We start from the raw sequence: 20,007 nt of genomic DNA on the forward strand, positions 1-20,007 counted from the left end.
ACGGCAGCAGAGATGAGCGGGTGTTGAAAGAGCGGGAGCAAGTCTGGGCGGCAGTTTAATAAGGAGGAGCAGAAAGGAGCGGCGGTACCGTTTCCTCGAGCTGTGGCGATTTTCAATAATTCCATCAATGTCACATCTCCAACTTTGCAAATCACACCAAGCTGGGTTTCAGTGCGAGCTGCGAGGAGGCTGCAGAGGAATTGGACAGATTAGGTGGATGGCAGATGCCATATAATGAAGATAAGTGTGAGTTTATCCACTTTGGTGGCAAAACCTTGAAGGTAGAATGTTATCTGAATGTTGACCGATTTGTAAAAGCGGAGGGGTATTGAGACCTGGTTATTTTGGTACATCGGTCGTTGAAGTCATTCATACATACAGGTACAGCATGCAGTAAAGGAAGCCAAATGTCATGCTGGCCTTCATAGCGAGGAGATTAGGGTATCGGAGCATGGAGACTTGTACAGCACCTTGCTGAGACCAGACCTTGAGTATTGTGTGCAGTTATGATTATCTAATCTGAGGAAGGACATTCTTGCTGTTAAGGGAGTGTAGCGAATATTCACCAGATTGATTCCAGGGATGGCAGGAGTGCATGAAGAAAGACTGGATCGACTCGGCTTACACTCGCTGGAATTTAGAAGAATGAGAGGGGAGCTCATAGAAACATTTAAAATTTGGTCGGGAATGGACAGGTTTGATGGGGTAAAAAGGTTCCCGCAGTCCGAATAATGGAAGCCCAGTACCAGCGGTCACTGTCTAAGGATAAAGTGTAAACCATTTGGGACCGACACGAGGAGAATCTTCTTCACTCAGATCATTGTGAACCTGTGGAATTCTGTACCACAGAAAGATGTGGAAGCCAGTTGAATAGATATACTCAAAAGAGAGTGAGATATGGCCCTTACGGCTAAAGTGATCAAGGGGCATGGAGATAAATCAGGAAGGAGAAGTGAAGTTGCATGCTCAGCCATGATCATATTGAATGGTGGTGCTGGCTGGAAGGGACGAATGGCCTACTCCTGCACCAATTTCTAAGTTTCTATGTTTCTATCTTCAGAATATGAGATGCTTTGTTGTTCTTCGCCTTTTATTAACAAAAATTAAACACTAATTGCACTATCTTTAAACTTGAATGTGCTCGTAATGTGAGCATTGGTGGTTCAGTGGTAAAATTATCGCCTCCCACGCGGGAGTCCCGGGTTCGAATCCCGGCCAATACAGTGTTTATGGAAGTATTTCAGAAAGCGTGTATTTAAAAATTAAACTTCCCGACTGTTTCAAGAGCGGACACAGAGAGGAGCGGCTGTTAAATGAGCGGGGGCACAGATATCCTTCGGTCTCAAGAGCGGGAGCAGTGAGGATCGCTTGCAACGTGTGGGAGTAAAGGATTTGAGTTATTTTTCAAATAGCACGAGCAGAGGGAAGCGGCAATTTAAAAAGCGAGAACACACAGGCGTGGCTGTTTGCAGCACGGCAGCAGAGATGAGCGGGTGTTGAAAGAGCGGGAGCAAGTCTGGGCGGCAGTTTAATAAGGAGGAGCAGAAAGGAGCGGCGGTACCGTTTCCTCGAGCTGTGGCGATTTTCAATAATTCCTTCAATGTAACATCTCCAACTTTGCAAATCACACCAAGCTGGGTTGCAGTGCGAGCTGCTCGGAGGCTGCAGAGGAATTGGACAGATTAGGTGGATGGCAGATGCTATGTAATGTAGATAAGTGTGAGTTTATCCACTTTGTTGGCAAAACCTTGAAGGTAGAATGTTATCTGAATGTTGACCGATTTGTAAAAGCGGAGGGGTATTGAGACCTGGGTATTTTGGTACATCTGTCGTTGAAGTCATTCATACATACAGGTACAGCATGCAGTAAAGGAAGCCAAATGTCATGCTCGCCTTCATAGCGAGGAGATTAGGGTATCGGAGCATGGAGACTTGTACAGCACCTTGCTGAGACCAGACCTTGAGTATTGTGTGCAGTTATGATCATCTAATCTGAGGAAGGACATTCTTGCTTTTGAGGGAGTGTAGCGAATATTCACCAGATTGATTCCAGGGATGGCAGGACTGACATGAAGAAAGACTGGATCGACTCGGCTTACACTCGCTGGAATTTAGAAGAATGAGAGGGGAGCTCATAGAAACATTTAAAATTTGGTCGGGAATGGACAGGTTTGATGGCGTAAAAAGGTCCCCGCAGTCCGAATAAAGGAAGCCCAGTACCAGCGGTCACTGTCTAAGGATAAAGTGTAAACCATTTAGGACCGACACGAGGAGAAACTTCTTCACTCAGATCATTGTGAACCTGTGGAATTCTGTACCACAGAAAGATGTGGAAGCCAGTTGGATAGATATACTCAAAAGAGAGAGAGATATGGCCCTTACGTCTAAAGTGATCAAGGGGCATGGAGAGAAATCAGGACGGGGAAGTGAAGTTGCATGCACAGCCATGATCATATTGAATGGTGGTGCTGGCTGGAAGGGACGAATGGCCTACTCCTGCACCAATTTCTAAGTTTCTATGTTTCTATCTTCAGAATATGAGATGCTTTGTTGTTCTTCGCCTTTTATTCACAAAAATTAAACACTAATTGCACTATCTTTAAACTTGAATGTGCTCGTAATGTGAGCATTGGTGGTTCAGTAGTAGAATTCTCGCCTCACACGCGGGAGTCCCGGGTTCGAATCCCGGCCAATGCAGTGTTTATGGAAGTATTTCAGAAAGCGTGTATTTAAAAATTAAACTTCCCGACTGTTTCAAGAGCGTACACAGAGAGGAGCGGCTGTTAAATGAGCGGGGGCACAGATATCCTTCGGTTTCAAGAGCGGGAGCAGTGAGGATCGCCTGTAACGTGAGGGAGTAAAGGATTTGAGTTATTTTTCAAATAGCACGAGCAGAGGGAAGCGGCAATTTAAAAAGCGAGAACACACAGGAGTGGCTGTTTGCAGCACGGCAGCAGAGATGAGCGGGTGTTGAAAGAGCGGGAGCAAGTCTGGGCGGCAGTTTAATAAGGAGGAGCAGAAAGGAGCGGCGGTACCGTTTCCTCGAGCTGTGGCGATTTTCAATAATTCCATCAATGTAACATCTCCAACTTTGCAAATCACACCAAGCTGGGTTGCAGTGCGAGCTGCGAGGAGGCTGCAGAGGAATTGGACAGATTAGGTGGATGGCAGATGCCATATAATGAAGATAAGTGTGAGTTTATCCACTTTGGTGGCAAAACCTTGAAGGTAGAATGTTATCTGAATGTTGACCGATTTGTAAAAGCGGAGGGGTATTGAGACCTGGGTATTTTGGTACATCGGTCGTTGAAGTCATTCATACATACAGGTACAGCATGCAGTAAAGGAAGCCAAATGTCATGCTGGCCTTCATAACGAGGAGATTAGGGTATCGGAGCATGGAGAATTGTACAGCACCTTGCTGAGACCAGACCTTGAGTATTGTGTGCAGTTATGATCATCTAATCTGAGGAAGGACATTCTTGCTTTTAAGGGAGTGTAGCGAATATTCACCAGATTGATTCCAGGGATGGCAGGACTGACATGAAGAAAGACTGGATCGACTCGGCTTACACTCGCTGGAATTTAGAAGAATGAGAGGGGAGCTCATAGAAACATTTAAAATTTGGTCGGGAATGGACAGGTTTGATGGCGTAAAAAGGTTCCCGCAGTCCGAATAAAGGAAGCCCAGTACCAGCGGTCACTGTCTAAGGATAAAGTGTAAACAATTTAGGACCGACACGAGGAGAATCTTCTTCACTCAGATCATTGTGAACCTGTGGAATTCTGTACCACAGAAAGATGTGGAAGCCAGTTGGATAGATATACTCAAAAGAGAGTGAGATATGGCCCTTACGGCTAAAGTGATCAAGGGGCATGGAGAGAAATCAGGAAGGGGAAGTGAAGTTGCATGCTCAGCCATGATCATATTGAATGGTGGTGCTGGCTGGAAGGGACGAATGGCCTATTCCTGCACCAATTTCTAAGTTTCTATGTTTCTATCTTCAGAATATGAGGTGCTTTGTTGTTCTTCGCCTTTTATTAACAAAAATTAAACACTAATTGCACTATCGTTAAACTTGAATGTGCTCGTAATGTGAGCATTGGTGGTTCAGTGGTAAAATTATCGCCTCCCACGCGGGAGTCCCGGGTTCGAATCCCGGCCAATGCAGTGTTTATGAAAGTATTTCAGAAAGCGTGTATTTAAAAATTAAACTTCCCGACTGTTTCAAGAGCGTACACAGAGAGGAGCGGCTGTTAAATGAGCGGGGGCACAGATATCCTTCGGTTTCAAGAGCGGGAGCAGTGAGGATCGCTTGTTACGTGAGGGAGTAAAGGATTTGAGTTATTTTTCAAATAGCACGAGCAGAGGGAAGCGGCAATTTAAAAAGCGAGAACACACAGGAGTGGCTGTTTGCAGCACGGCAGCAGAGATGAGCGGGTGTTGAAAGAGCGGGAGCAAGTCTGGGCGGCAGTTTAATAAGGAGGAGCAGAAAGGAGCGGCGGTATCGTTTCCTCGAGCTGTGGCGATTTTCAATAATTCCATCAATGTAACATCTCCAACTTTGCAAATCACACCAATCTGGGTTGCAGTGCGAGCTGCGAGGAGGCTGCAGAGGAATTGGACAGATTCGGTGGATGGCAGATGCCATATAATGAAGATAAGTGTGAGTTTATCCACTTTGGTGGCAAAACCTTGAAGGTAGAATGTTATCTGAATGTTGACCGATTTGTAAAAGCGGAGGGGTATTGAGACCTGGGTATTTTGGTACATCGGTCGTTGAAGTCATTCATACATACAGGTACAGCATGCAGTAAAGGAAGCCAAATGTCATGCTGGCCTTCATAGCGAGGAGATTAGGGTATCGGAGCATGGAGACTTGTACAGCACCTTGCTGAGACCAGACCTTGAGTATTGTGTGCAGTTATGATCATCTAATTTGAGGAAGGACATTCTTGCTTTTAAGGGAGTGTAGCGAATATTCACCAGATTGATTCCAGGGATGGCAGGACTGACATGAAGAAAGACTGGATCGACTCGGCTAACACTCGCTGGAATTTAGAAGAATGAGAGGGGAGCTCATAGAAACATTTAAAATTTGGTCGGGAATGGACAGGTTTGATGGCGTAAAAAGGTTCCCGCAGTGCGAATAAAGGAAGCCCAGTACCAGCGGTCACAGTCTAAGGATAAAGTGTAAACCATTTAGGACCGACACGAGGAGAATCTTCTTCACTCAGATCATTGTGAACCTGTGGAATTCTGTACCACAGAAAGATGTGGAAGCCAGTTGGATAGATATACTCAAAAGAGAGTGCGATATGGCCCTTATGGCTAAAGTGATCAAGGGGCATGGAGAGAAATCAGGAAGGGGAAGTGAAGTTGCATGCTCAGCCATGATCATATTGAATGGTGGTGCTGGCTGGAAGGGACGAATGGCCTACTCCTGCACCAATTTCTAAGTTTCTATGTTTCTATCTTCAGAATATGAGGTGCTTTGTTGTTCTTCGCCTTATATTAACAAAAATTAAACACTAATTGCACTATCTTTAAACTTGAATGTGCTCGTCATGTGAGCATTGGTGGTTCAGGGGTAGAATTCTCGCCTCCCACGCGGGAGTCCCGGGTTCGAATCCCGGCCAATGCAGTGTTTATGGAAGTATTTCAGAAAGCGTGTATTTAAAAATTAAACTTCCCGACTGTTTCAAGAGCGTACACAGAGAGGAGCGGCTGTTAAATGAGCGGGGGCACAGATATCCTTCGGTATAAAGAGCGGGAGCAGTGAGGATCGCTTGTAACGTGAGGGTGTAAAGGATTTGAGTTATTTTTCAAATAGCACGAGCAGAGGGAAGCGGCAATTTAAAAAGCGAGAACACACAGGAGTGGCTGTTTGCAGCACGGCAGCAGAGATGAACGGGTGTTGAAAGAGCGGGAGCAAGTCTGGGCGGCAGTTTAATAAGGAGGAGCAGAAAGGAGTGGCGGTACCGTTTCCTCGAGCTGTGGCGATTTTCAATAATTCCATCAATGTAACATCTCCAACTTTGCAAATCACACCAAGCTGGGTTGCAGTGCGAGCTGCGAGGAGGCTGCAGAGGAATTGGACAGATTCGGTGGATGGCAGATGCCATATAATGAAGATAAGTGTGAGTTTATCCACTTTGGTGGCAAAACCTTGAAGGTAGAATGTTATCTGAATGTTGACCGATTTGTAAAAGCGGAGGGGTATTGAGACCTGGGTATTTTGGTACATCGGTCGTTGAAGTCATTCATACATACAGGTACAGCATGCAGTAAAGGAAGCCAAATGTCATGCTGGCCTTCATAGCGAGGAGATTAGGGTATCGGAGCATGGAGACTTGTACAGCACCTTGCTGAGACCAGACCTTGAGTATTGTGTGCAGTTATGATCATCTAATCTGAGGAAGCACATTCTTGCTTTTAAGGGAGTGTAGCGAATATTCACCAGATTGATTCCAGGGATGGCAGGACTGACATGAAGAAAGACTGGATCGACTCGGCTTACACTCGCTGGAATTTAGAAGAATGAGAGGGGAGCTCATAGAAACATTTAAAATTTGGTCGGGAATGGACAGGTTTGATTATGCAAAAAGGTCCCCGCAGTCCGAATAAAGGAAGCCCAGTACCAGCGGTCACTGTCTAAGGATAAAGTGTAAACCATTTAGGACCGACACGAGGAGAATCTTCTTCACTCAGATCATTGTGAACCTGTGGAATTCTGTACCACAGAAAGATGTGGAAGCCAGTTGGATAGATATACTCAAAAGAGAGTGAGATATGGCCCTTACGGCTAAAGTGATCAAGGGGCATGGAGAGAAATCAAGAAGGGGAAGTGAAGTTGCATGCACAGCCATGATCATATTGAATGGTGGTGCTGGCTGGAAGGGACGAATGGCCTACTCCTGCACCAATTTCTAAGTTTCTCTGTTTCTATCTTCAGAATATGAGGTGCTTTGTTGTTCTTCGCCTTTTATTAACAAAAATTAAACACTAATTGCACTATCTTTAAACTTGAATGTGCTCGTAATGTGAGCATTGGTGGTTCAGTGGTAAAATTATCGCCTCCCACGCGGGAGTCCCGGGTTCGAATCCCGGCCAATGCAGTGTTTATGGAAGTATTTCAGAAAGCGTGTATTTAAAAATTAAACTTCCCGACTGTTTCAAGAGCGTACACAGAGAGGAGCGGCTGTTAAATGAGCGGGGGCACAGATATCCTTCGGTATAAAGAGCGGGAGCAGTGAGGATCGCTTGTTACGTGAGGGAGTAAAGGATTTGAGTTATTTTTCAAATAGCACGAGCAGAGGGAAGCGGCAATTTAAAAAGCGAGAACACACAGGAGTGGCTGTTTGCAGCATGGCAGCAGAGATGAGCGGGTGTTGAAAGAGCGGGAGCAAGTCTGGGCGGCAGTTTAATAAGGAGGAGCAGAAACGAGCGGCGGTATCGTTTCCTCGAGCTGTGGCGATTTTCAATAATTCCATCAATGTAACATCTCCAACTTTGCAAATCACACCAAGCTGGGTTGCAGTGCGAGCTGCTTGGAGGCTGCAGAGGAATTGGACAGATTCGGTGGATGGCAGATGCAATATAATGAAGATAAGTGTGAGTTTATCCACTTTGGTGGCAAAACCTTGAAGGTAGAATGTTATCTGAATGTTGACCGATTTGTAAAAGCGGAGGGGTATTGAGACCTGGGTATTTTGGTACATCGGTCGTTGAAGTCATTCATACATACAGGTACAGCATGCAGTAAAGGAAGCCAAATGTCATGCTGGCCTTCATAGCGAGGAGATTAGGGTATCGGAGCATGGAGACTTGTACAGCACCTTGCTGAGACCAGACCTTGAGTATTGTGTGCAGTTATGATCATCTAATCTGAGGAAGGACATTCTTGCTTTTAAGGGAGTGTAGCGAATATTCACCAGATTGATTCCAGGGATGGCAGGACTGACATGAAGAAAGACTGGATCGACTCGGCTTACACTCGCTGGAATTTAGAAGAATGAGAGGGGAGCTCATAGAAACATTTAAAATTTGGTCGGGAATGGACAGGTTTGATGGCGTAAAAAGGTTCCCGCAGTCCGAATAAAGGAAGCCCAGTACCAGCGGTCACAGTCTAAGGATAAAGTGTAAACCATTTAGGACCGACACGAGGAGAATCTTCTTCACTCAGATCATTGTGAACCTGTGGAATTCTGTACCACAGAAAGATGTGGAAGCCAGTTGGATAGATATACTCAAAAGAGAGTGAGATATGGCCCTTACGGCTAAAGTGATCAAGGGGCATGGAGAGAAATCAGGAAGGGGAAGTGAAGTTGCATGCTCAGCCATGATCATATTGAATGGTGGTGCTGGCTGGAAGGGACGAATGGCCTACTCCTGCACCAATTTCTAAGAGTCTATGTTTCTATCTTCAGAATATGAGGTGCTTTGTTGTTCTTCGCCTTTTATTAACAAAAATTAAACACTAATTGCACTATCTTTAAACTTGAATGTGCTCGTAATGTGAGCATTGGTGGTTCAGTGGTAGAATTCTCGCCTCCCACGCGGGAGTCCCGGGTTCGAATCCCGGCCAATGCAGTGTTTATGGAAGTATTTCAGAAAGCGTGTATTTAAAAATTAAACTTCCCGACTGTTTCAAGAGCGTACACAGAGAGGAGCGGCTGTTAAATGAGCGGGGGCACAGATATCCTTCGGTATAAAGAGCGGGAGCAGTGAGGATCGCTTGTAACGTGAGGGTGTAAAGGATTTGAGTTATTTTTCAAATAGCACGAGCAGAGGGAAGCGGCAATTTAAAAAGCGAGAACACACAGGAGTGGCTGTTTGCAGCACGGCAGCAGAGATGAGCGGGTGTTGAAAGAGCGGGAGCAAGTCTGGGCGGCAGTTTAATAAGGAGGAGCAGAAAGGAGTGGCGGTACCGTTTCCTCGAGCTGTGGCGATTTTCAATAATTCCATCAATGTAACATCTCCAACTTTGCAAATCACACCAAGCTGGGTTGCAGTGCGAGCTGCGAGGAGGCTGCAGAGGAATTGGACAGATTCGGTGGATGGCAGATGCCATATAATGAAGATAAGTGTGAGTTTATCCACTTTGGTGGCAAAACCTTGAAGGTAGAATGTTATCTGAATGTTGACCGATTTGTAAAAGCGGAGGGGTATTGAGACCTGGGTATTTTGGTACATCGGTCGTTGAAGTCATTCATACATACAGGTACAGCATGCAGTAAAGGAAGCCAAATGTCATGCTGGCCTTCATAGCGAGGAGATTAGGGTATCGGAGCATGGAGACTTGTACAGCACCTTGCTGAGACCAGACCTTGAGTATTGTGTGCAGTTATGATCATCTAATCTGAGGAAGGACATTCTTGCTTTTAAGGGAGTGTAGCGAATATTCAACAGATTGATTCCAGGGATGGCAGGACTGACATGAAGAAAGACTGGATCGACTCGGCTTACACTCGCTGGAATTTAGAAGAATGAGAGGGGAGCTCATAGAAACATTTAAAATTTGGTCGGGAATGGACAGGTTTGATGGTGCAAAAAGGTCCCCGCAGTCCGAATAAAGGAAGCCCAGTACCAGCGGTCACTGTCTAAGGATAAAGTGTAAACCATTTAGGACCGACACGAGGAGAATCTTCTTCACTCAGATCATTGTGAACCTGTGGAATTCTGTACCACAGAAAGATGTGGAAGCCAGTTGGATAGATATACTCAAAAGAGAGTGAGATATGGCCCTTACGGCTAAAGTGATCAAGGGGCATGGAGAGAAATCAAGAAGGGGAAGTGAAGTTGCATGCACAGCCATGATCATATTGAATGGTGGTGCTGGCTGGAAGGGACGAATGGCCTACTCCTGCACCAATTTCTAAGTTTCTCTGTTTCTATCTTCAGAATATGAGGTGCTTTGTTGTTCTTCGCCTTTTATTAACAAAAATTAAACACTAATTGCACTATCTTTAAACTTGAATGTGCTCGTAATGTGAGCATTGGTGGTTCAGTGGTAAAATTATCGCCTCCCACGCGGGAGCCCCGGGTTCGAATCCCGGCCAATGCAGTGTTTATGGAAGTATTTCAGAAAGCGTGTATTTAAAAATTAAACTTCCCGACTGTTTCAAGAGCGTACACAGAGAGGAGCGGCTGTTAAATGAGCGGGGGCACAGATATCCTTCGGTATAAAGAGCGGGAGCAGTGAGGATCGCTTGTTACGTGAGGGAGTAAAGGATTTGAGTTATTTTTCAAATAGCACGAGCAGAGGGAAGCGGCAATTTAAAAAGCGAGAACACACAGGAGTGGCTGTTTGCAGCACGGCAGCAGAGATGAGCGGGTGTTGAAAGAGCGGGAGCAAGTCTGGGCGGCAGTTTAATAAGGAGGAGCAGAAAGGAGTGGCGGTACCGTTTCCTCGAGCTGTGGCGATTTTCAATAATTCCATCAATGTAACATCTCCAACTTTGCAAATCACACCAAGCTGGGTTGCAGTGCGAGCTGCTTGGAGGCTGCAGAGGAATTGGACAGATTCGGTGGATGGCAGATGCCATATAATGAAGATAAGTGTGAGTTTATCCACTTTGGTGGCAAAACCTTGAAGGTAGAATGTTATCTGAATGTTGACCGATTTGTAAAAGCGGAGGGGTATTGAGACCTGGGTATTTTGGTACATCGGTCGTTGAAGTCATTCATACATACAGGTACAGCATGCAGTAAAGGAAGCCAAATGTCATGCTGGCCTTCATAGCGAGGAGATTAGGGTATCGGAGCATGGAGACTTGTACAGCACCTTGCTGAGACCAGACCTTGAGTATTGTGTGCAGTTATGATCATCTAATCTGAGGAAGGACATTCTTGCTTTTAAGGGAGTGTAGCGAATATTCACCAGATTGATTCCAGGGATGGCAGGACTGACATGAAGAAAGACTGGATCGACTCGGCTTACACTCGCTGGAATTTAGAAGAATGAGAGGGGAGCTCATAGAAACATTTAAAATTTGGTCGGGAATGGACAGGTTTGTTGGTGTAAAAAGGTCCCCGCAGTCCGAATAAAGGAAGCCCAGTACCAGCGGTCACTGTCTAAGGATAAAGTGTAAACCATTTAGGACCGACACGAGGAGAATCTTCTTCACTCAGATCATTGTGAACCTGTGGAATTCTGTACCACAGAAAGATGTGGAAGCCAGTTGGATAGATATACTCAAAAGAGAGTGAGATATGGCCCTTACGGCTAAAGTGATCAAGGGGCATGGAGAGAAATCAAGAAGGGGAAGTGAAGTTGCATGCACAGCCATGATCATATTGAATGGTGGTGCTGGCTGGAAGGGACGAATGGCCTACTCCTGCACCAATTTCTAAGTTTCCCTGTTTCTATCTTCAGAATATGAGGTGCTTTGTTGTTCTTCGCCTTTTATTAACAAAAATTAAACACTAATTGCACTATCTTTAAACTTGAATGTGCTCGTAATGTGAGCATTGGTGGTTCAGTGGTAAAATTATCGCCTCCCACGCGGGAGTCCCGGGTTCGAATCCCGGCCAATGCAGTGTTTATGGAAGTATTTCAGAAAGCGTGTATTTAAAAATTAAACTTCCCGACTGTTTCAAGAGCGTACACAGAGAGGAGCGGCTGTTAAATGAGCGGGGGCACAGATATCCTTCGGTATAAAGAGCGGGAGCAGTGAGGATCGCTTGTAACGTGAGGGTGTAATGGATTTGAGTTATTTTTCAAATAGCACGAGCAGAGGGAAGCGGCAATTTAAAAAGCGAGAACACACAGTAGTGGCTGTTTGCAGCACGGCAGCAGAGATGAGCGGGTGTTGAAAGAGCGGGAGCAAGTCTGGGCGGCAGTTTAATAAGGAGGAGCAGAAAGGAGTGGCGGTACCGTTTCCTCGAGCTGTGGCGATTTTCAATAATTCCATCAATGTAACATCTCCAACTTTGCAAATCACACCAAGCTGGGTTGCAGTGCGAGCTGCGAGGAGGCTGCAGAGGAATTGGACAGATTCGGTGGATGGCAGATGCCATATAATGAAGATAAGTGTGAGTTTATCCACTTTGGTGGCAAAACCTTGAAGGTAGAATGTTATCTGAATGTTGACCGATTTGTAAAAGCGGAGGGGTATTGAGACCTGGGTATTTTGGTACATCGGTCGTTGAAGTCATTCATACATACAGGTACAGCATGCAGTAAAGGAAGCCAAATGTCATGCTGGCCTTCATAGCGAGGAGATTAGGGTATCGGAGCATGGAGACTTGTACAGCACCTTGCTGAGACCAGACCTTGAGTATTGTGTGCAGTTATGATCATCTAATCTGAGGAAGGACATTCTTGCTTTTAAGGGAGTGTAGCGAATATTCACCAGATTGATTCCAGGGATGGCAGGACTGACATGAAGAAAGACTGGATCGACTCGGCTTACACTCGCTGGAATTTAGAAGAATGAGAGGGGAGCTCATAGAAACATTTAAAATTTGGTCGGGAATGGACAGGTTTGATGGTGCAAAAAGGTCCCCGCAGTCCGAATAAAGGAAGCCCAGTACCAGCGGTCACTGTCTAAGGATAAAGTGTAAACCATTTAGGACCGACACGAGGAGAATCTTCTTCACTCAGATCATTGTGAACCTGTGGAATTCTGTACCACAGAAAGATGTGGAAGCCAGTTGGATAGATATACTCAAAAGAGAGTGAGATATGGCCCTTACGGCTAAAGTGATCAAGCGGCATGGAGAGAAATCAAGAAGGGGAAGTGAAGTTGCATGCACAGCCATGATCATATTGAATGGTGGTGCTGGCTGGAAGGGACGAATGGCCTACTCCTGCACCAATTTCTAAGTTTCCCTGTTTCTATCTTCAGAATATGAGGTGCTTTGTTGTTCTTCGCCTTTTATTAACAAAAATTAAACACTAATTGCACTATCTTTAAACTTGAATGTGCTCGTAATGTGAGCATTGGTGGTTCAGTGGTAAAATTATCGCCTCCCACGTGGGAGTCCCGGGTTCGAATCCCGGCCAATGCAGTGTTTATGGAAGTATTTCAGAAAGCATGTATTTAAAAATTAAACTTCCCGACTGTTTCAAGAGCGTACACAGAGAGGAGCGGCTGTTAAATGAGCGGGGGCACAGATATCCTTCGGTATAAAGAGCGGGAGCAGTGAGGATCGCTTGTAACGTGAGGGTGTAAAGGATTTGAGTTATTTTTCAAATAGCACGAGCAGAGGGAAGCGGCAATTTAAAAAGCGAGAACACACAGGAGTGGCTATTTGCAGCACGGCAGCAGAGATGAGCGGGTGTTGAAAGAGCGGGAGCAAGTCTGGGCGGCAGTTTAATAAGGAGGAGCAGAAAGGAGTGGCGGTACCGTTTCCTCGAGCTGTGGCGATTTTCAATAATTCCATCAATGTAACATCTCCAACTTTGCAAATCACACCAAGCTGGGTTGCAGTGCGAGCTGCGAGGAGGCTGCAGAGGAATTGGACAGATTCGGTCGATGGCAGATGCCATATAATGAAGATAAGTGTGAGTTTATCCACTTTGGTGGCAAAACCTTGAAGGTAGAATGTTATCTGAATGTTGACCGATTTGTAAAAGCGGAGGGGTATTGAGACCTGGGTATTTTGGTACATCGGTCGTTGAAGTCATTCATACATACAGGTACAGCATGCAGTAAAGGAAGCCAAATGTCATGCTGGCCTTCATAGCGAGGAGATTAGGGTATCGGAGCATGGAGACTTGTACAGCACCTTGCTGAGACCAGACCTTGAGTATTGTGTGCAGTTATGATCATCTAATCTGAGGAAGGACATTCTTGCTTTTAAGGGAGTGTAGCGAATATTCACCAGATTGATTCCAGCGATGGCAGGACTGACATGAAGAAAGACTGGATCGACTCGGCTTACACTCGCTGGAATTTAGAAGAATGAGAGGGGAGCTCATAGAAACATTTAAAATTTGGTCGGGAATGGACAGGTTTGATGGCGTAAAAAGGTTCCCGCAGTCCGAATAAAGGAAGCCCAGTACCAGCGGTCACTGTCTAAGGATAAAGTGTAAACCATTTAGGACCGACACGAGGAGAATCTTCTTCACTCAGATCATTGTGAACCTGTGGAATTCTGTACCACAGAAAGATGTGGAAGCCAGTTGGATAGATATACTCAAAAGAGAGTGAGATATGGCCCTTACGGCTAAAGTGATCAAGGGGCATGGAGAGAAATCAAGAAGGGGAAGTGAAGTTGCATGCACAGCCATGATCATATTGAATGGTGGTGCTGGCTGGAAGGGACGAATGGCCGACTCCTGCACCAATTTCTAAGTTTCTCTGTTTCTATCTTCAGAATATGAGGTGCTTTGTTGTTCTTCGACTTTTATTAACAAAAATTAAACACTAATTGCACTATCTTTAAACTTGAATGTGCTCGTAATGTGAGCATTGGTGGTTCAGTGGTAAAATTATCGCCTCCCACGCGGGAGTCCCGGGTTCGAATCCCGGCCAATGCAGTGTTTATTGAAGTATTTCAGAAAGCGTGTATTTAAAAATTAAACTTCGCGACTGTTTCAAGAGCGGACACAGAGAGGAGCGGCTGTTAAATGAGCGGGGGCACAGATATCCTTCGGTATAAAGAGCGGGAGCAGTGAGGATCGCTTGTTATGTGAGGGAGTAAAGGATTTGAGTTATTTTACAAATAGCACGAGCAGAGGGAAGCGGCAATTTAAAAAGCGAGAACACACAGGAGTGGCTGTTTGCAGCACGGCAGCAGAGATGAGCGGGTGTTGAAAGAGCGGGAGCAAGTCTGGGCGGCAGTTTAATAAGGAGGAGCAGAAAGGAGCGGCGGTACCGTTTCCTCGAGCTGTGGCGATTTTCAATAATTCCATCAATGTAACATCTCCAACTTTGCAAATCACACCAAGCTGGGTTGCAGTGCGAGCTGCGAGGAGGCTGCAGAGGAATTGGACAGATTCGGTGGATGGCAGATGCCATGTAATGAAGATAAGTGTGAGTTTATCCACTTTGGTGGCAAAACCTTGAAGGTAGAATGTTATCTGAATGTTGACCGATTTGTAAAAGCGGAGGGGTATTGAGACCTGGGTATTTTGGTACATCGGTCGTTGAAGTCATTCATACATACAGGTACAGCATGCAGTAAAGGAAGCCAAATATCATGCTGGCCTTCATAGCGAGGAGATTAGGGTTTCGGAGCATGGAGACTTGTACAGCACCTTGCTGAGACCAGACCTTGAGTATTCTGTGCAGTTATGATCATCTAATCTGAGGAAGGACATTCTTGCTTTTAAGGGAGTGTAGCGAATATTCACCAGATTGATTCCAGCGATGGCAGGACTGACATGAAGAAAGACTGGATCGACTCGGCTTACACTCGCTGGAATTTAGAAGAATGAGAGGGGAGCTCATAGAAACATTTAAAATTTGGTCGGGAATGGACAGGTTTGATGGCGTAAAAAGGTTCCCGCAGTCCGAATAAAGGAAGCCCAGTACCAGCGGTCACAGTCTAAGGATAAAGTGTAAACCATTTAGGACCGACACGAGGAGAATCTTCTTCACTCAGATCATTGTGAAACTGTGGAATTCTGTACCACAGAAAGATGTGGAAGCCAGTTGGATAGATATACTCAAAAGAGAGTGAGATATGGCCCTTACGGCTAAAGTGATCAAGGGGCATGGAGAGAAATCAGGAAGGGGAAGTGAAGTTGCATGCTCAGCCATGATCATATTGAATGGTGGTGCTGGCTGGAAGGGACGAATGGCCTACTCCTGCACCAATTTCTAAGTTTCTATGTTTCCATCTTCAGAATATGAGGTGCTTTGTTGTTCTTCGCCTTTTATTAACAAAAATTAAACACTAATTGCACTATCTTTAAACTTGAATGTTCTCGTAATGTGAGCATTGGTGGTTCAGGGGTAGAATTCTCGCCTCCCACGCGGGAGTCCCGGGTTCGAATCCCGGCCAATGCAGTGTTTATGGAAGTATTTCAGAAAGCGTGTATTTAAAAATTAAACTTCCCGACTGTTTCAAGAGCGTACACAGAGAGGAGCGGCTGTTAAATGAGCGGGGGCACAGATATCCTTCGGTATAAAGAGCGGGAGCAGTGAGGATCGCTTGTAACGTGAGGGTGTAAAGGATTTGAGTTATTTTTCAAATAGCACGAGCAGAGGGAAGCGGCAATTTAAAAAGCGAGAACACACAGGAGTGGCTGTTTGCAGCACGGCAGCAGAGATGAGCGGGTGTTGAAAGAGCGGGAGCAAGTCTGGGCGGCAGTTTAATAAGGAGGAGCAGAAAGGAGTGGCGGTACCGTTTCCTCGAGCTGTGGCGATTTTCAATATTTCCATCAATGTAACATCTCCAACTTTGCAAATCACACCAAGCTGGTTTGCAGTGCGAGCTGCGAGGAGGCTGCAGAGGAATTGGACAGATTCGGTGGATGGCAGATGCCATATAATGAAGATAAGTGTGAGTTTATCCACTTTGGTGGCAAAACCTTGAAGGTAGAATGTTATCTGAATGTTGACCGATTTGTAAAAGCGGAGGGGTATTGAGACCTGGGTATTTTGGTACATCGGTCGTTGAAGTCATTCATACATACAGGTACAGCATGCAGTAAAGGAAGCCAAATGTCATGCTGGCCTTCATAGCGAGGAGATTAGGGTATCGGAGCATGGAGACTTGTACAGCACCTTGCTGAGACCAGACCTTGAGTATTGTGTGCAGTTATGATCATCTAATCTGAGGAAGGACATTCTTGCTTTTAAGGGAGTGTAGCGAATATTCACCAGATTGATTCCAGGGATGGCAGGCCTGACATGAAGAAAGACTGGATCGACTCGGCTTACACTCGCTGGAATTTAGAAGAATGAGAGGGGAGCTCATAGAAACATTTAAAATTTGGTCGGGAATGGACAGGTTTGATGGCGTAAAAAGGTTCCCGCAGTCCGAATAAAGGAAGCCCAGTACCAGCGGTCACAGTCTAAGGATAAAGTGTAAACCATTTAGGACCGACACGAGGAGAATCTTCTTCACTCAGATCATTGTGAAACTGTGGAATTCTGTACCACAGAAAGATGTGGAAGCCAGTTGGATAGATATACTCAAAAGAGAGTGAGATATGGCCCTTACGGCTAAAGTGATCAAGGGGCATGGAGAGAAATCAGGAAGGGGAAGTGAAGTTGCATGCTCAGCCATGATCATATTGAATGGTGGTGCTGGCTGGAAGGGACGAATGGCCTACTCCTGCACCAATTTCTAAGTTTCTCTGTTTCTATCTTCAGAATATGAGGTGCTTTGTTGTTCTTCGCCTTTTATTAACAAAAATTAAACACTAATTGCACTATCTTTAAACTTGAATGTTCTCGTAATGTGAGCATTGGTGGTTCAGGGGTAGAATTCTCGCCTCCCACGCGGGAGTCCCGGGTTCGAATCCCGGCCAATGCAGTGTTTATGGAAGTATTTCAGAAAGCGTGTATTTAAAAATTAAACTTCCCGACTGTTTCAAGAGCGTACACAGAGAGGAGCGGCTGTTAAATGAGCGGGGGCACAGATATCCTTCGGTATAAAGAGCGGGAGCAGTGAGGATCGCTTGTAACGTGAGGGTGTAAAGGATTTGAGTTATTTTTCAAATAGTACGAGCAGAGGGAAGCGGCAATTTAAAAAGCGAGAACACACAGGAGTGGTTGTTTGCAGCACGGCAGCAGAGATGAGCGGGTGTTGAAAGAGCGGGAGCAAGTCTGGGCGGCAGTTTAATAAGGAGGAGCAGAAAGGAGTGGCGGTACCGTTTCCTCGAGCTGTGGCGATTTTCAATAATTCCATCAATGTAACATCTCCAACTTTGCAAATCACACCAAGCTGGGTTGCAGTGCGAGCTGCGAGGAGGCTGCAGAGGAATTGGACAGATTCGGTGGATGGCAGATGCCATATAATGAAGATAAGTGTGAGTTTATCCACTTTGGTGGCAAAACCTTGAAGGTAGAATGTTATCTGAATGTTGACCGATTTGTAAAAGCGGAGGGGTATTGAGACCTGGGTATTTTGGTACATCGGTCGTTGAAGTCATTCATACATACAGGTACAGCATGCAGTAAAGGAAGCCAAATGTCATGCTGGCCTTCATAGCGAGGAGATTAGGGTATCGGAGCATGGAGACTTGTACAGCACCTTGCTGAGACCAGACCTTGAGTATTGTGTGCAGTTATGATCATCTAATCTGAGGAAGGACATTCTTGCTTTTAAGGGAGTGTAGCGAATATTCAACAGATTGATTCCAGGGATGGCAGGACTGACATGAAGAAAGACTGGATCGACTCGGCTTACACTCGCTGGAATTTAGAAGAATGAGAGGGGAGCTCATAGAAACATTTAAAATTTGGTCGGGAATGGACAGGTTTGATGGTGCAAAAAGGTCCCCGCAGTCCGAATAAAGGAAGCCCAGTACCAGCGGTCACTGTCTAAGGATAAAGTGTAAACCATTTAGGACCGACACGAGGAGAATCTTCTTCACTCAGATCATTGTGAACCTGTGGAATTCTGTACCACAGAAAGATGTGGAAGCCAGTTGGATAGATATACTCAAAAGAGAGTGAGATATGGCCCTTACGGCTAAAGTGATCAAGGGGCATGGAGAGAAATCAGGAAGGGGAAGTGAAGTTGCATGCTCAGCCATGATCATATTGAATGGTGGTGCTGGCTGGAAGGGATGAATGGCCTACTCCTGCACCAATTTCTAAGAGTCTATGTTTCTATCTTCAGAATATGAGGTGCTTTGTTGCTCTTCGCCTTTTATTAACAAAAATTAAACACTAATTGCACTATCTTTAAACTTGAATGTGCTCGTAATGTGAGCATTGGTGGTTCAGTGGTAGAATTCTCGCCTCCCACGCGGGATTCCCGGGTTCGAATCCTGGCCAATGCAGTGTTTATGGAAGTATTTCAGAAAGCGTGTATTTAAAAATTAAACTTCCCGACTGTTTCAAGAGCGTACACAGAGAGGAGCGGCTGTTAAATGAGCGGGGGCACAGATATCCTTCGGTATAAAGAGCGGGAGCAGTGAGGATCGCTTGTTACGTGAGGGAGTAAAGGATTTGAGTTATTTTTCAAATAGCACGAGCAGAGGGAAGCGGCAATTTAAAAAGCGAGAACACACAGGAGTGGCTGTTTGCAGCACGGCAGCAGAGATGAGCGGGTGTTGAAAGAGCGGGAGCAAGTCTGGGCGGCAGTTTAATAAGGAGGAGCAGAAAGGAGTGGCGGTACCGTTTCCTCGAGCTGTGGCGATTTTCAATAATTCCATCAATGTAACATCTCCAACTTTGCAAATCACACCAAGCTGGGTTGCAGTGCGAGCTGCTTGGAGGCTGCAGAGGAATTGGACAGATTCGGTGGATGGCAGATGCCATATAATGAAGATAAGTGTGAGTTTATCCACTTTGGTGGCAAAACCTTGAAGGTAGAATGTTATCTGAATGTTGACCGATTTGTAAAAGCGGAGGGGTATTGAGACCTGGGTATTTTGGTACATCGGTCGTTGAAGTCATTCATACATACAGGTACAGCATGCAGTAAAGGAAGCCAAATGTCATGCTGGCCTTCATAGCGAGGAGATTAGGGTATCGGAGCATGGAGACTTGTACAGCACCTTGCTGAGACCAGACCTTGAGTATTGTGTGCAGTTATGATCATCTAATCTGAGGAAGGACATTCTTGCTTTTAAGGGAGTGTAGCGAATATTCAACAGATTGATTCCAGGGATGGCAGGACTGACATGAAGAAAGACTGGATCGACTCGGCTTACACTCGCTGGAATTTAGAAGAATGAGAGGGGAGCTCATAGAAACATTTAAAATTTGGTCGGGAATGGACAGGTTTGATGGTGCAAAAAGGTCCCCGCAGTCCGAATAAAGGAAGCCCAGTACCAGCGGTCACTGTCTAAGGATAAAGTGTAAACCATTTAGGACCGACACGAGGAGAATCTTCTTCACTCAGATCATTGTGAACCTGTGGAATTCTGTACC

The 20,007-nt window shown here is 45.5% G+C and overlaps 13 non-coding genes across 13 annotated transcripts; all 13 read left to right on the forward strand.

The window, feature by feature from the left end:
- The first annotated feature begins 1,152 nt into the window (after positions 1 to 1,152).
- On the forward strand, positions 1,153 to 1,223 carry trnag-ccc (transfer RNA glycine (anticodon CCC)). Its single transcript has one exon. It is a non-coding gene; the product is annotated as a tRNA-Gly (tRNA).
- A 1,403-nt stretch (positions 1,224 to 2,626) lies between these two features.
- Positions 2,627 to 2,697, forward strand: trnav-cac (transfer RNA valine (anticodon CAC)). Its single transcript has one exon. It is a non-coding gene; the product is annotated as a tRNA-Val (tRNA).
- Positions 2,698 to 4,100: 1,403 nt separating this feature from the next.
- On the forward strand, positions 4,101 to 4,171 carry trnag-ccc (transfer RNA glycine (anticodon CCC)). The gene has a single exon. It is a non-coding gene; the product is annotated as a tRNA-Gly (tRNA).
- Positions 4,172 to 5,574: 1,403 nt separating this feature from the next.
- Positions 5,575 to 5,645, forward strand: trnag-ccc (transfer RNA glycine (anticodon CCC)). Its single transcript has one exon. It is a non-coding gene; the product is annotated as a tRNA-Gly (tRNA).
- Positions 5,646 to 7,048: 1,403 nt separating this feature from the next.
- trnag-ccc (transfer RNA glycine (anticodon CCC)) lies at positions 7,049 to 7,119 on the forward strand. The gene has a single exon. It is a non-coding gene; the product is annotated as a tRNA-Gly (tRNA).
- Positions 7,120 to 8,522: 1,403 nt separating this feature from the next.
- trnag-ccc (transfer RNA glycine (anticodon CCC)) lies at positions 8,523 to 8,593 on the forward strand. The gene has a single exon. It is a non-coding gene; the product is annotated as a tRNA-Gly (tRNA).
- A 1,403-nt stretch (positions 8,594 to 9,996) lies between these two features.
- On the forward strand, positions 9,997 to 10,067 carry trnag-ccc (transfer RNA glycine (anticodon CCC)). The gene has a single exon. It is a non-coding gene; the product is annotated as a tRNA-Gly (tRNA).
- Positions 10,068 to 11,470: 1,403 nt separating this feature from the next.
- On the forward strand, positions 11,471 to 11,541 carry trnag-ccc (transfer RNA glycine (anticodon CCC)). The gene has a single exon. It is a non-coding gene; the product is annotated as a tRNA-Gly (tRNA).
- A 1,403-nt stretch (positions 11,542 to 12,944) lies between these two features.
- On the forward strand, positions 12,945 to 13,015 carry trnag-ccc (transfer RNA glycine (anticodon CCC)). The gene has a single exon. It is a non-coding gene; the product is annotated as a tRNA-Gly (tRNA).
- A 1,403-nt stretch (positions 13,016 to 14,418) lies between these two features.
- Positions 14,419 to 14,489, forward strand: trnag-ccc (transfer RNA glycine (anticodon CCC)). The gene has a single exon. It is a non-coding gene; the product is annotated as a tRNA-Gly (tRNA).
- A 1,403-nt stretch (positions 14,490 to 15,892) lies between these two features.
- trnag-ccc (transfer RNA glycine (anticodon CCC)) lies at positions 15,893 to 15,963 on the forward strand. The gene has a single exon. It is a non-coding gene; the product is annotated as a tRNA-Gly (tRNA).
- A 1,403-nt stretch (positions 15,964 to 17,366) lies between these two features.
- Positions 17,367 to 17,437, forward strand: trnag-ccc (transfer RNA glycine (anticodon CCC)). Its single transcript has one exon. It is a non-coding gene; the product is annotated as a tRNA-Gly (tRNA).
- Positions 17,438 to 18,840: 1,403 nt separating this feature from the next.
- On the forward strand, positions 18,841 to 18,911 carry trnag-ccc (transfer RNA glycine (anticodon CCC)). The gene has a single exon. It is a non-coding gene; the product is annotated as a tRNA-Gly (tRNA).
- Positions 18,912 to 20,007: the final 1,096 nt, after the last annotated feature.

The sequence above is a fragment of the Pristiophorus japonicus genome, chromosome 25 (genome assembly GCF_044704955.1).
Source record: "Pristiophorus japonicus isolate sPriJap1 chromosome 25, sPriJap1.hap1, whole genome shotgun sequence".
Classification (NCBI taxonomy): Eukaryota; Metazoa; Chordata; class Chondrichthyes; family Pristiophoridae; genus Pristiophorus; species Pristiophorus japonicus.